The sequence below is a fragment of the Tinamus guttatus genome, unplaced genomic scaffold (genome assembly GCF_059628265.1).
Source record: "Tinamus guttatus ecotype Peru unplaced genomic scaffold, ASM5962826v1 Tinamus_guttatus_pri_ptg000599l, whole genome shotgun sequence".
NCBI classification, from domain to species: Eukaryota; Metazoa; Chordata; class Aves; order Tinamiformes; family Tinamidae; genus Tinamus; species Tinamus guttatus.
Genome location: NW_028289133.1, coordinates 3,165,387 through 3,178,143, shown reverse-complemented (window position 1 = coordinate 3,178,143; position 12,757 = coordinate 3,165,387). Strand labels below are relative to the sequence as shown.

The 12,757-nt window shown below is 45.1% G+C and overlaps 1 protein-coding gene across 1 annotated transcript in view; it reads left to right on the top strand.

Annotated features, from left to right (window-relative positions):
- Window positions 1–12,757, top strand: part of ACVR2B (activin A receptor type 2B) — an 87,219-nt gene that overhangs the window by 53,615 nt on the left and 20,847 nt on the right. The gene's annotated exons all lie outside the window — the stretch shown is intronic.

Sequence of the window (12,757 nt, the reverse complement as noted above, 5' to 3'; positions counted from 1 at the left end):
GGACTGATGTTTGCTGCTCAGGGCCTGGTTGTCAGACCTCTGCCTCTACATTCCTGCAGACATCTCTGTCATGTTACAGTCTGTGCATGTGCAAAAGACAATTTTGTTTTGCTAAAGGAGAAAGGAAATGATTTCAGCCTAAAACAAAGGTGTTGTGGGTTACAGAGGAGCGTTTTAAAGATTTTTTGCAAGGTAGTTTAACAAGAACTACTTGATCCTTGGCCGCCCTTTGAAATTTGAATGGGTGAAAGGGAGATGGGAGATGATGAAATGTAAAATACATCCAAGTTTTGAAATGGTTTGCTCTCCTGAGGTCCGGTCTGTTGACTGATGTCAGAAGTGCTCTGTCCCCAAAGCACTCAGGTTAGCAGAGGTAAGAATTAGGTGAAAAATGATCCAGAACTGTGCCTGTTTTCCCACTGGTGCAGAGCAGCTCTTCATTCTTTGGGCCACCACGAATGGCTTGGAGTGTTGAGCATGATGTGGGTTGCAAATCCCAGGGATGAAATCTTCTCCCATCACCACGACACTTATGTAATCAACTGTGCCAATCATATGTTTCAGAGACCCAGCTTTCTTCATCACTTGTAGTGATGTGTTCCCCAAAGTGCCCAGACAAGGAGATCTTCAGCTTCTAGCCCTCATGCATCTGCCTCTGGATGTGTGGGAATAGCATCCATGTTGGACCCTTGTGCCTTTCTGTTGTTAGCAAGCCACCTAGGAACATACTGCAAGATCTTTGGAATATTAGTTTATGTTGTTTTATGAAATATTGGAGCCGAGTCACCATGGGAACTAGTGTCTTTATAGAAAGCTGAACTGGAAGGGGATGCAACCAGTTTCCAGAGGTGAATCTCTTGAGCTTGTGTCATCCAGAAAGTTTGGAGATAGACGATGGTAAGAAGTTCTCCCTCCATCTTGCCTGTGCATCGTGGTCCACATTGTTTTATTTTCCCCTGTGGTTTGAGAACATTGAAGAACACTTGGGAAGGAGTAAGGCAGTCCAGGAGCACAGAATCATTTCATTGCTGGTCACCTCTGGAACAGGCAGAGGTTCAGCTCACCAGGATGCCTCTGCTCAGAAACATTTTTATTTCAAAGCGAAATTCATGTTCTGGGCAGCACATGCAATCAAGATGAAAGGTGACTTTTTTTTTTTCTCTTTACATAATATCTCTTCAGCATCTTTTTATAATTTGTCTTTAGAGAATCACCATAGTTATCCAGTCGTGTTTTCCGTGCCTTTCATTATTGTAAGAGAAACAATCACTGGAAATTGCATGATGGTATTGGATTGTTGCATTCCTTCCTCGGGTCATTCGACTGCTGCTTTTTTCAATAGCCCCACAGGAGAAAGGTACATTTCTGTAAACACCAGACAAGTTCTAGATGTGCCGTGACCACCTGGGAGAAAACTCCATTGTAAAAGAGATTTTTGCAATTGCTCGTGTGGGATTTGCTGTCAGGAACAGAAAGGCTGGAGAAGTTGCTTTCTGATTCGCCTGACAACTTGCTTCTCTCCCCTGAAGAATTTTAGGAATGTCTCTACTTCCTTTCCGAGGGCTTAAGGCTAGTGTGTGATAGCAAAGGCTAGAGAGTTGCTTTTCTGCCTGCCTGCCTTCTCTTCCTCATGAGCTTCAGCCTCTTTCTTGTTCCTTGCCTGAAGCGTAACTCCTGAAATACCAGCCTACACTGGGAAGAGGCTTTTGAAAGTCACTGTTGTGAGTTTTGCTTTCTTTCTATGGCAGCATGAAGGATTTGAGGTTCTAGGATGTAGTGCACAAGGTGTTTGCCTCTTGCTGCTATGGGCTGGGCTAAGGAGGCACTGACTAGGGGTGGGAAAAGGCACGCTCGTCCTTCACCAATGCAAAACTGCTCATAAATTGCACTGGGGGTGGTTGTTTTTGCAGCGTGCTGATTAAATATTGCTGTCTTTCTAGTTAATTTCGCCATGGTGTCACAGACAGTGATCACTAGTGTTCTGGGAAATGCAGGGTTGACCAGAAGCTCGAACCGGTGCATTTTACTATCTAGAACATACAGAAATGCAGGAATTCTGTCATAGGGCATTTCATAAAATGAGAATATAGCCCCATGTGGCATAATTACCCTTCAAAAGAGGCTGGTCCGCAGGGATCTGTGAGCTTTGCTGCAGCTCGGGGCAGCAGAGGAGCTCTGTGGTTCAAGCCAGAACTACAGAATCACAGAATGGTTGAGGTGGGAAGGGACCTCTAGGGATCATCTAGTCCAACCCCCTGCTCCAGCAGGGACACCTGGAGCACGTGGCACAGGGTGGCATCCAGCGGGTTTGGAAGATCTCCAGAGGAGACTCCACAACCTCTCTGGGCAGCCTGTGCCAGGGCTCTGTCATCCTCATAAGAAAGAAGTTCTTCCTCACATGGAGGTGGAACTTCTTGTGTTTCAAATTAGTGGCATAGTTTGTTGTCTCTGTGAAAAGAAGCCACCTGGAGGGACACTGAGCGCAGGAGACCTCTGGTTACCAGCCAGGATGATGGCTTCCATAGTATCTGAGTGTCCACCTAAGAGCCACAGATAAGGAAGATGGGACTTTGCAGCCTGGATGGGTTTGACAAAAGGTAAAAAGGCTGCTGGGGATCCAGTCAAGCTGAACCTAGGCTAATTTCTTGACTAATAGCAAAGGTTTGGGTTGTACTTCACGCTGGCAAACCACGAGGGACCATATGTGAATCCTGGGAGACTAGTAACCTGAAAACCAAGCATTGGGAAGGGAAGCGGTGAAGTATTTGTTCTGCTTGCTACCTAAAACTCTGCAGATGAGCATGGGAAGTCACTGGAGTGTTCCGGTACTAATTTAAATGCTAATGAGCAACGCTTCTGTGAAGAGGCCCCTGATGGCCAAGCATGGCTTAAAGACTTCAGAACTAGATAGGTTTTTTCAAGTGACCACGAGTCTTATGGGGGGAATAAGCACACGAAGCAGAGCAGGTTGCAGGAACCTGAAAAGGCAAGAACAAGGCATAGGACCAAACAGAACCCATGTGTCATCTCTGTCACTTGAAGTTGTGTCTGAAATTCTCTGTATCTCGTGGTTATTCGTGTTTTCCCTGGGATGCACTGCCAAGAATGGCTCTACTTTACCTTCATTCATAGCCTTTCTATCACCAGACAACCCCACTGCAGGGCTATGGTGAAATGCACAGCGTATCTGATTACAAAAATAAGGATTTTAGTAGCAAAGGCCTTGTGCTCAACATAACCTGAATCTAGGCAAGCATCTCCCATGTTATCCTCCAGCATTTCCTCCTGCATTAAGCCCTGAAGCAGAAGTTTGTTCCTCTAATGTGAATGTAGTGGAGGTCCCAGTGGAGATTGGATGACAAATGTTGATCATCTAATTGAAATAGAGGTTTGAACTTGTATACTAGAAAGGGAAAGGGTTTTTCTTTTGCACCATTCTCTGCCCTTCAACTTCAAGAAAAAGCTGAATACCTGTATGGTTGCAAAGCAGTAGAAAGGTACTCTCAGCAACTTGATCTGTGAAGAGAAAGACTCTTTCTAGTCTACACTTAGCAAATACGAGTTTTTTCATGAGTTTCCCCCTTGCTCATGTAATCTGCTGAGTCAATAATCTGATAGTCATCTCTGATATATTTGTATTTTCATCTATGGTGGAGTTTAAAACAGTGTTTTGCTCACTGTTCTGTCGGTTTAGAGAGACTGAGCTCTATTTTCCTTACTCTTCTTCTGTCCTGCCATGAAAACTGCCCAACTCTGAGCTTTGATTATTCCAGTGGAAGAGGGTGACAAGAAGACAAACAAACATCATTTAGTTCTTGGGGGCACACTTTCCTGATGCCTGACCTTTTGGACTTCCAACATCTTCTTGTCCATTTGCATGCATTACAGTTTTTTCCAATTACCAGTGAATTAAATTTGGAATTGTGGTATTTGGAAATGTCAAGCAGAATCAATAGAAAAGCACTTGGGGCCCAATCTTAGTAGACTCAGCACATTTTAAAGCATATGTGAAATGTCCCTGCTGATAAATCTCAGAGGACCACGTATAGATTATGAGTCACAGAGCTGCTGTTTGGACACCAAAGCTTTTGTGGCTTGCTAAGAACCTCGTTCTCCATCATTGGATGCACACAGGTGCAAAGGTGGATTGGACACACAATGCTGGGCTCTCCCTGGAGAAGACCTTAGGAATAAGAAACTCCAGAAGGGCTTGACTGGTGGTGGCAGCAGTGTGGGGGACGAGGGATGGAATGTGAGTTGTGGTAGATGCTGGTACCTTTCCCAGCCGTTCTGCATGAAAGTGGCTGTAGAATCATAGAATGCTTAAGGTTGGAAGGGACCTCTAGAGGTCATCTAGTCCAGCCCCCCTGCACACGCAGGGTCACCCAGAGCACGTGGCACAGGACTGCGTCCAAGCGGGTTTGGAAGATCTCCAGAGAAGGAGACTCCACAACCTCTCTGGGCAGCCTGTTAATCAGTGGTTATCACTGTTATGTACTTCATGAGGAGATTCTCATGTATCCTTATCTTTTTGCCTAGAAGGAAATTTCTTTCACAGGTTTGTGCTCAAACCTCTAAAAAATTCATTTTTTTTTCCTTACACAAATATACGCAATTTTGCTTCCTCCTCTCGTGTTCTTTGGAGACCTCATGCTGACTAGCAAGGAGAATGGGAGAGAACAAATGATTATGTTTTAAATGTCATTTCAGAATTTTCTGCATATTTTACTTAGTGATTTGAGGTGCTTGATGAAAATCTGCCCTCTCTGTGATTTTTTAGAAATGCAGTTGGAAATATCTTAAATAAATCTTGTCATTAAGCTCTAATATTTTCATTCACTTACATTGCAAAGCTAGAGGGGGTTGAGGCAGTCTTCTTGGTAGCTTATTTGCACAGTGCTTAGCCCAGGAGGGTCTTTTTTCATGCTGCAGAGCAGTAGTTGCTAAGTCAAATAAATGGTTTGCTTAATGCCGTTATAAATGTGTATTTAAAATTTGAGGAAAGTGTCCAAATGGCTTTTTTCCCATCATCATTATGATGAGGAAAAAGGTGTTTTGGCCATAGAATACGCTTGTTTGAAAAATGATGGTCCTTTGTGGGGGGACCCTCTATGGAAATGAGTTATCAAACAAGACAACTCTTTGGTTTAGTGGTACCCAGGTACTGAGGAGGTGTCTCCAAAGGAGCAAGATTAATGGAGGAATGGTTGGCTGAGAGGGGATCTAATCAGTGTATATAAATACCTCAAGGGAGGGAGTGCAGAGGACGGTCATGGTCTCTTTTCAGTGGTGGCCACTGATAGGACTAGAGGAAATGGCCGGAAACTGAAACATCAAAAATTCCATAGGAACTTAAGGAAAAATTTCTTAACAGTGAGGGTGCCAGAGCACTGGAACAGGCTGCCCAGAGAGGTTGTGGAGTCTCCTTCTCTGGAGATCTTCAAAACCCGCTTGGATGCAGTCCTGTGCCACGTGCTCTAGGTGTCCCTGCGTATGCAGGGGGGTTGGACTAGATGATCTCTAGAGGTCCCTTCCAACCCTAAGCACTCTATGATTCTATGATTCTATGATTTGCCTGTTAGGATTGTGGCAAACATCCTGTGTGAGTTTTCATCCTTCAGGATGGCAATGCGGTGATAAACAGCAGCTGGAGATCTTGTGAAGTCTAGACGTGCAGTCTGGAGCCCACCACACTTCACACGTTCTCCTCCGCCCCGCTGTACGCGGGCAGCAGCGCGGTGGCGCTGCCTTCTTCTTCGGATGCGTCATTTCATACTCGTTGAGGCTGCCTCGGTTTTGTTTTTATCCTCTTGGATGTAGCGGAGGAGTATGTGTGTATCTGCATCTATAAAAATAAATTTTAAAAATGAGCTTTTTTGTGTCTGTTATTACTAATCTAGTTGGAGCTCTGCTGTCCAAATTGCCTCGTTTGTGACCCAAAGTGCATTTAAACATGAACTGCAGAAGCTTCACGGCATTAAATGCTTTTGATTGATCTCCTTGATGGTTTTATTAAAGAACTAAAACCTTTTTTGGGGGGGGAGACAGATATAGTTAGCGCTGCAATGAGAGAAATCTAATTATGTTTTAGCTTTGTCCTTAACGGAGACGATGCAAAATAGGATTTTTATAATGGCTAACTAAAATAATCTCTTCTTTAAATAAAATATAGAAATGGCTGGCTGAGTTCAAGCAAAAAAATGCCCTGCTTCCTGAGATTGATTAACTACTGGCACCGTTGCTGTCTTGCTGTAAACTAGTCCTGCCCGTGACCTGGCTAAACCTTCTTGGATCAGTCTGCCTAGACAGAGCAATGATTTACTAAACCTTCTCCCGAGTGCTTCTACCCTTTGGGCCAAGAGTTTAATCTCATCGGCTGTATTTGTGCGTGTGTGTGGATGTACCCTTTGGTATTTCAGTAAATCAAATAATGCTGTCATCTCCCTCGGCTTTGTCTTTAAGAAACAGGCCTCTGTTGAACTTTCTGGACTTTTAAGAAGTGGTAGCTCTCCATGTCTTTCTCGGGTTCCTTGTTCTACCAACCCCATTCAACTTTAAATATTGTGGAAGTTTTTCAGAAGAATTAAAACTTTATGGCATCCTTTTCTTGAGCTGGTAGTAATGATTCTTAAAGCCAGCTCCCTGTGTTTGACTAAACTGATTTTACTAGAAGTCTGGGGGTGGAGATTGTAATAAAGATCTAATTCTTTTGAGTAATTTTCTTGTTATCATTAACTGACTTAAAACCAAGATAAAAAATATATATATGTGCTGGGGGTGAGGGGGATTGCTACACAGATGTCCATGGAAGCAGTAAAGTGTGAGTCATGTTGTGAATATAGAAGTCCCGAGTTGTCATCCCTGGTGAGCAGAGAGGATGTATTTCTTAATATTAAAGTTCCTTTTTTTAATTTTAAAAGAAAATGACTTAAAGCCTCCTGTCCTTTTGAGACTGGTTGTCAATGGCATCATTATAGGTTACCATGGCAATATATGCTGAGATAACAGATTAACGGCCATTGATTGACTAGAAAACTTTAAGCTCTTTTATCGAGGGATATGCCAAATGTATTGACGGGAAAACAAAATTCAAGGTAATCTCCTCCCTTGGCATTACACTGTTGGTGTTCTCGGGGCTCTAATGGGCAGGTTTTTCCTGATCTTACTGACCTGAAAAGCAGAAATACTTTTAAACTAGATTTGCCAGGGTTTGTAATCAGCTGGAGCAATGTCTCTTCTCCTTGAAGATCTCCTCCATCCCATTGAAGATCTCCAGCTGGCCAAAGCTTGCTTTTTGTTAAGTTCATATCTGGGCAATGTCTGTTGGCAGGGACATCATCTGTCTTCCCAAGTGTCCCCAAAGTGACAGGGTGGCCCGAAGTCCTGGCTTGAGAAGTCTGCTTTAAAGATGGTTTTTCCCCTGTATTTAGGGTCTCTGCCATGCCAAGGCTTGGTGAAAGAATGGGGGAAATGAGCACCAAATCTTTAGATCTTTATTTATGTACTGAACCACGAGATTGATGCTTTGCCTAAAAACATATTTAGACCTATTATTTAAGTACACCGGGAATGAAATCACTCCTCTTGGGGAATAAGCAGCGGAGAAACACTTATAACTGTGGGCTCAGCGTCGGCTCCAGCTGGGTGGTCTCTGTAGAGCAACGTTTCCCAAACTTGTCCAGTTGCAAGTCTTGCTTGGCTTCGATTTTACGATCCTAGCAACAACTGCTTGTGTTTCTTCAGTTTTGCAGTCTTATGTGTAACTTTTGGGCCAGTGCCTGGGAGAGGAAGGACTGGGGGAGCTAGAAGGGCAGCAGTTTCCTCCTCGCTCTCCCTCACGGTGTGCGAGACACGTGCTCTGGTCGCGGTTCCCACCACCACCCACCTTCCTCCTCGCCAAAACGCAGGGCTTTCCCCTCTCCTGAGCTGCTGCGGATGTTTCTTTAAAACAAACAAACAGCTAAAAGAAAACAAAAGCTCCAACAAAGGGCCCGACTTTCGTCATCACGCATGCAAGAATGCACATGCAGTTGCTTAATTGGTGCGTGCAATTACCCTCCAAATTAGAGGGCAATTACCCCAATTCAGTGTACAATCTCTGTCATTTTGTATTATAAAATTGCATGTGCAAATAGCTATATAGGGACACAGCTCTCTGTTTGCAAATAACTTCAGTTGCATACACAGCTTCATGTGTAAAGCCCGGTGGTTTTGACAGTCAGGCAAACAGACTGTCTGGTAAATCACTCCATGTTTAGGCAGACTATTTTGACACATCCCATCTTTCTGTATATATTTTCATTTTAGTTTTAAAAGAGGGGAATGGCAGCAGCAAAGAGCTAAGAGTAGTAGTATGCTCTAGGCTTGGGGAAGATATTCCTTCCATACCTCCTTACACTGGAAGAGTCCCGCAGCTGGGAACACCTGGGTCTTGAGCTGCTATTGCATCTTGCCTATAATTTAGCAATTCAGGGGCAACAACAGAGCTTCCATGATCTGTTGGCAGCTCCACATCACCAGCGAGGGCCTGAGCTTCAGAGGGCTGAAGTCTTTTGGGCCAGGAGGACCTTTTGTAATGAGTTTTGCCTGTGCTTTGCAGCATCACGTGCAGGAGAGGTCTTCCAGCATGGCCTTTGGGCTGCTCTTTCCTTCTTTTTATAGGGCTTGCATAGGTGTCGATGGGTGCTGAGGGCCCTGCGTGGCAAAAACCTTATGGTACTGTAGTCATTTAGGGTAGAATGATGGTCTTCTGATGGTGGTCTTCTGATGTTGGATCCGAAACATGGGTTTCCACCCTAGAAAAGCCCGGTGGTGGGTAGTATGTCTCCCATCGCCTTCTTAATTTTGGGGTGCTTGGAAGTTTTTGGTGCCCAATGGTGTTTCATGTAAGAACGGATGTGTGTGAAGACCTGAAGAAGCCATGTGGTGGTCCCTGCAGTGCTGAGCTGATGCAATGAGACACTAAAAACAAGAGTGTTCAGTCCAGAGTTAACCCTTCCCTAAGCTCCACTTTCAGACATGGGTTCAGACTTCATTCCTTACATGAGTACTTTTGGATCACGGTGTTAAAACTTCTGCAGGCCATCGCCTAGCCACAGTTGAGTCATCTCCCCCCTCCAGAATGTCCCTGTGAGCATGTGTGGATGGGGAGAGCACTTTTCTCCTCTTACCCATGTCTAGCTGGAGTTCCCATGGGGCAAGAAACAGCATTTTTTGCTTTGTGGCTCACAGAGCAGCGCGAGGTGGAAGGAGGGTCCAAGGAATTAGGCCGCGTTCCAGCAGAGATCTTCAAGCACTTGTTCAGCAAATGCTTTAGCTGTTATCACACCCAAGTCCTTCTGACTCCCTGCCAAAACCAAAGGGAGTCCTTCAGGATTTTGCACTGGGACTGGGGCGCGTTTACTTGTGTGACTAGGGTGTCCCTTACAGGTAATGTTGCCCAGTGAACGACACCTGGGAGGCTGGTGTGGTCGCATGTTGTTCTGCTCTGCATCAAGGGCACCATCCAGGTTTGTACCAGCCTTCGTGGTACAAATGCTCGCGTGTGGGGACAAGAAATAGTTGGAGGACAGGAGAGAAACTGTAGGTTTAAGCAGTCTGTGCTGGCTTAAACTGGGTATAAAACTGTGGTCTGAGGTTCTGACTCGCCTTGGCAGGAGGAGAACTACAGATGCGCTTCAGGTGTGCCTGGGTAAGGAGCAAAGAGCTTTCTGCACCCGTTTTGGGGCATACCCTTTGATTTTGATTGCAAATTGAAAGCAGAAATGGAGCATGGCTATCTACAGCATTTTTAAGCCCTGTGTGGACCTCCTGTCACTTGGACCCTCTGAGGAACCAGCAGTTACGTACCCACCACCCCAAAGAGGGAGAGGAGAAGTAAATGCCATAGCGAGACTGAGGTAGATTTCCTTCTGGTAGCCCCTACAACCTCATGTTTCTCTCTCAGAAGGACTAAAACCTGCTGATTCCCCCCACCCTCCATTCATGTCTAGAGTTTTTGAATGCAGTAAGTGCAGATGAGGCAGCAAGCTGCAGACTTTGCTCTCTGCAGGATCCCTTACAGAGCAAGGCGTGAGTGTATGTGGATGAGCTGAAGCAGCAGGTAAATTAACACCCGTTCCTGGAGCTGTGCCCCTTCCCGCTGAGCCCATCTCGGGTGCAAACCAAAGGGTTTCTTGCAGGCAGAAGCCTGCAGCAACATTAGGATGCTCCCCAAATGGCTGTTTAAAAAGACCTAAAAGCAGGTAGCAAGCAGGCAAGGTTTTTCAGTGTCTCCTTAAGGCAAGCAGCCTGAAAATCTATTTTAGGCAAACATGTGCATTCGTCCATCCAAAACTTTCTGTATTATTTACTGGACTTGCCTAAACTTTGAGCGCTGAAAAGCTGTGAAGGGCCTTTCTCTTGGCATGTTTGCTGTTTGCAGAGCTGGGTCTGCCTGTTTGCAAGCAGAGCTTACTCTTAATCTGTAACTTGTTCCAGAAAAGACAAGTGTCTTGGGGGAAGGGAGCCTGGGCTTGGTGCAGGATTTAGCAGGCTCAAGTACACGCTGCTTGCTGGTCCCAGAGCCGATGCAACTCCTGCTTAGCTTTTTTTTTTAAAAAAAAAAATTTCGTTTCAAAGTGCACAAGAAACATTAAACCTCGGAGTAGCTCCGTGTGCTGCATTGCAATCTGTGGGCCTTGGCCCGCTGTGCAGGTGGAGGAAACAGAGGCTACACAGTATTGCCTGAGGTTAGAGCCAGAGATAGCTCAGCCAGGATTAGATTTTGGGTCTGCTTCCCAGGCAAATGGTTTATTAAACCAACCTGCTTTCTAGGAGATTGGGGTTGGGGAAGGAGAGGAAATTTCCATCTAGCACCAAAGCAGGGTAAAGCTTTTCCTGGGGTTCAGATGATGGAAATATGTATTTCAGGGAAAAGCCCAGAGAGCTGAGCATTAGCTATCAGCCAGTACCCACCTTAAATGAAACAAAGGTATTTACTCATTACTTTATAAAATAAAACGATATCACACTCCCGGCACTCGAGGCACTGCGCCTTCTGTTGCCTGCTGATTTAAACTGCTATTTAGCAAAAAATGCTTAATCCGCTCTAGCAAAGTATGGTGCGAGCATCAATGGAGCAAATATCAAGCTTTAACAAGGAGGGTCAATATTGACACTGCTCTGCGTTGAGGGATATTGGTAGGTTGTTTTTATTATAGTAAGCAACTTGTCAGAGGAAAACTCCGATGGAGCTTTGCAAGTGCCGATAAAACCTGCAGGTGCTAGTGAAATCGAGCCCTCGCTGGCATGTGCTCGGAATGTAATTCCCTGTTTCAGAAGCCGGTTTTATGATTTTCCCTTCCTCCTTCCCCCTTCAAATCTCTCCCACGACGCAGATGAAACAGTCTGCCGGAGAAAGAGTTATTGAAGCAGCGAACGCCTCTTAAAAATGCAAGGAGGTCTTTCTGCCCTTATGGGGTTGCCCCAGATCGTGGACATTGCCTATCTGGTTTGGAGATGTCCCCACTTGGAGGCGGTGGGAAGGGGGGTCAGGCTGGTGCTCAGGGTAGGATTTGGCTAAATAGAGTTCAGCTTCTCTGCCTGACACCCTCTGGACTTGGTCCAGGCACTTAGTCTTTGTGCTCCAGCTCTTCCTCTGTTCATTGGGAATCAGTTGCTTCTCCAGTTGGATATCGTGTTTGCTTGCATTGTTGGTAGATGGATGATCATGTATGGTCATCATGGGCCATATTCAGGGCATGGAGTTCATATCTGTTTCTGGGCTTGGTGTTTTCTCTGCTGGCCTGAGCAATGCTGTACTCCGTGCCTTGTAAAGACCACATTTAATCACCTTTTAGAGACCTTTTAGAGGTGTCTGATTTGCTATGCTGCCCAGGAATCAAACACCCAGTTGCATTTGGATCATTTAGCTGTGGCCCTGCCTACCTTAATCTCAGTATTAAAGGTTGCACTTGCTTCGGAGAAGGCAGTCATGAGAGCACTGCAAAATTTTCCACAGATACTTAGCTCTGCATTTTTCAAAGGTGTAGCTAGCTATTCTGGGAGCACGGTGCTTTCATTTCACCATCCTGCAGGACCAATTCATGCTTTCTACACAGTTGTCAACACATTTTATTAGAATGCCTACATTTTCTTTGATTGCAATCCATCAAAGTAATGGCCAGGTCTGACCTTGCCTTGGGTCGGGTGATCCTGAAGCAAGGTGACTGCCAGAATTGATGGTCGCTAGCTTTGAGGTACTGTTTCTGGGGTCTCCACAACCCTGTTGTGTGTTTAGTTCCTTTCCTCTTCCCATTGTCCTTTTTAAACCCATCTTTGAGATGCCACAGAGCAGAGTATTTCTAAATGAAAGGGGGATTTAAAAGGCTTAAGATAGAACAGACCACCTGTAGACCTGAGTTCTGTTATTTGGCTCCTATTTTGTTCTCTGTATCTATAACTGTATTTCTGTTCTGTGCCATACGATGGCTATGTGGAAGTTGTTCCACTTTGGGACCTCCTGGTTCTTTCATGGAAGACTCTTAGCTAGGTTAAAGCCAACGTGAGTAGAGGCTCCTTTGTGGTGCCAAGCATTAGTCTGTGGTGGCCAGAGTTGTTTGAATGATAATGCTTATGTGTCCAGGAGCTTTTGATGAAAGTCACACTTGTGGTCCGTATGACTCACACTGCCTCTCCATACAAGTGAAAATATGGGATTTACCATAGGGAGACTCACCAAAACAGGCCTGAAATGAGATCTGAGTAAGGAACTGCC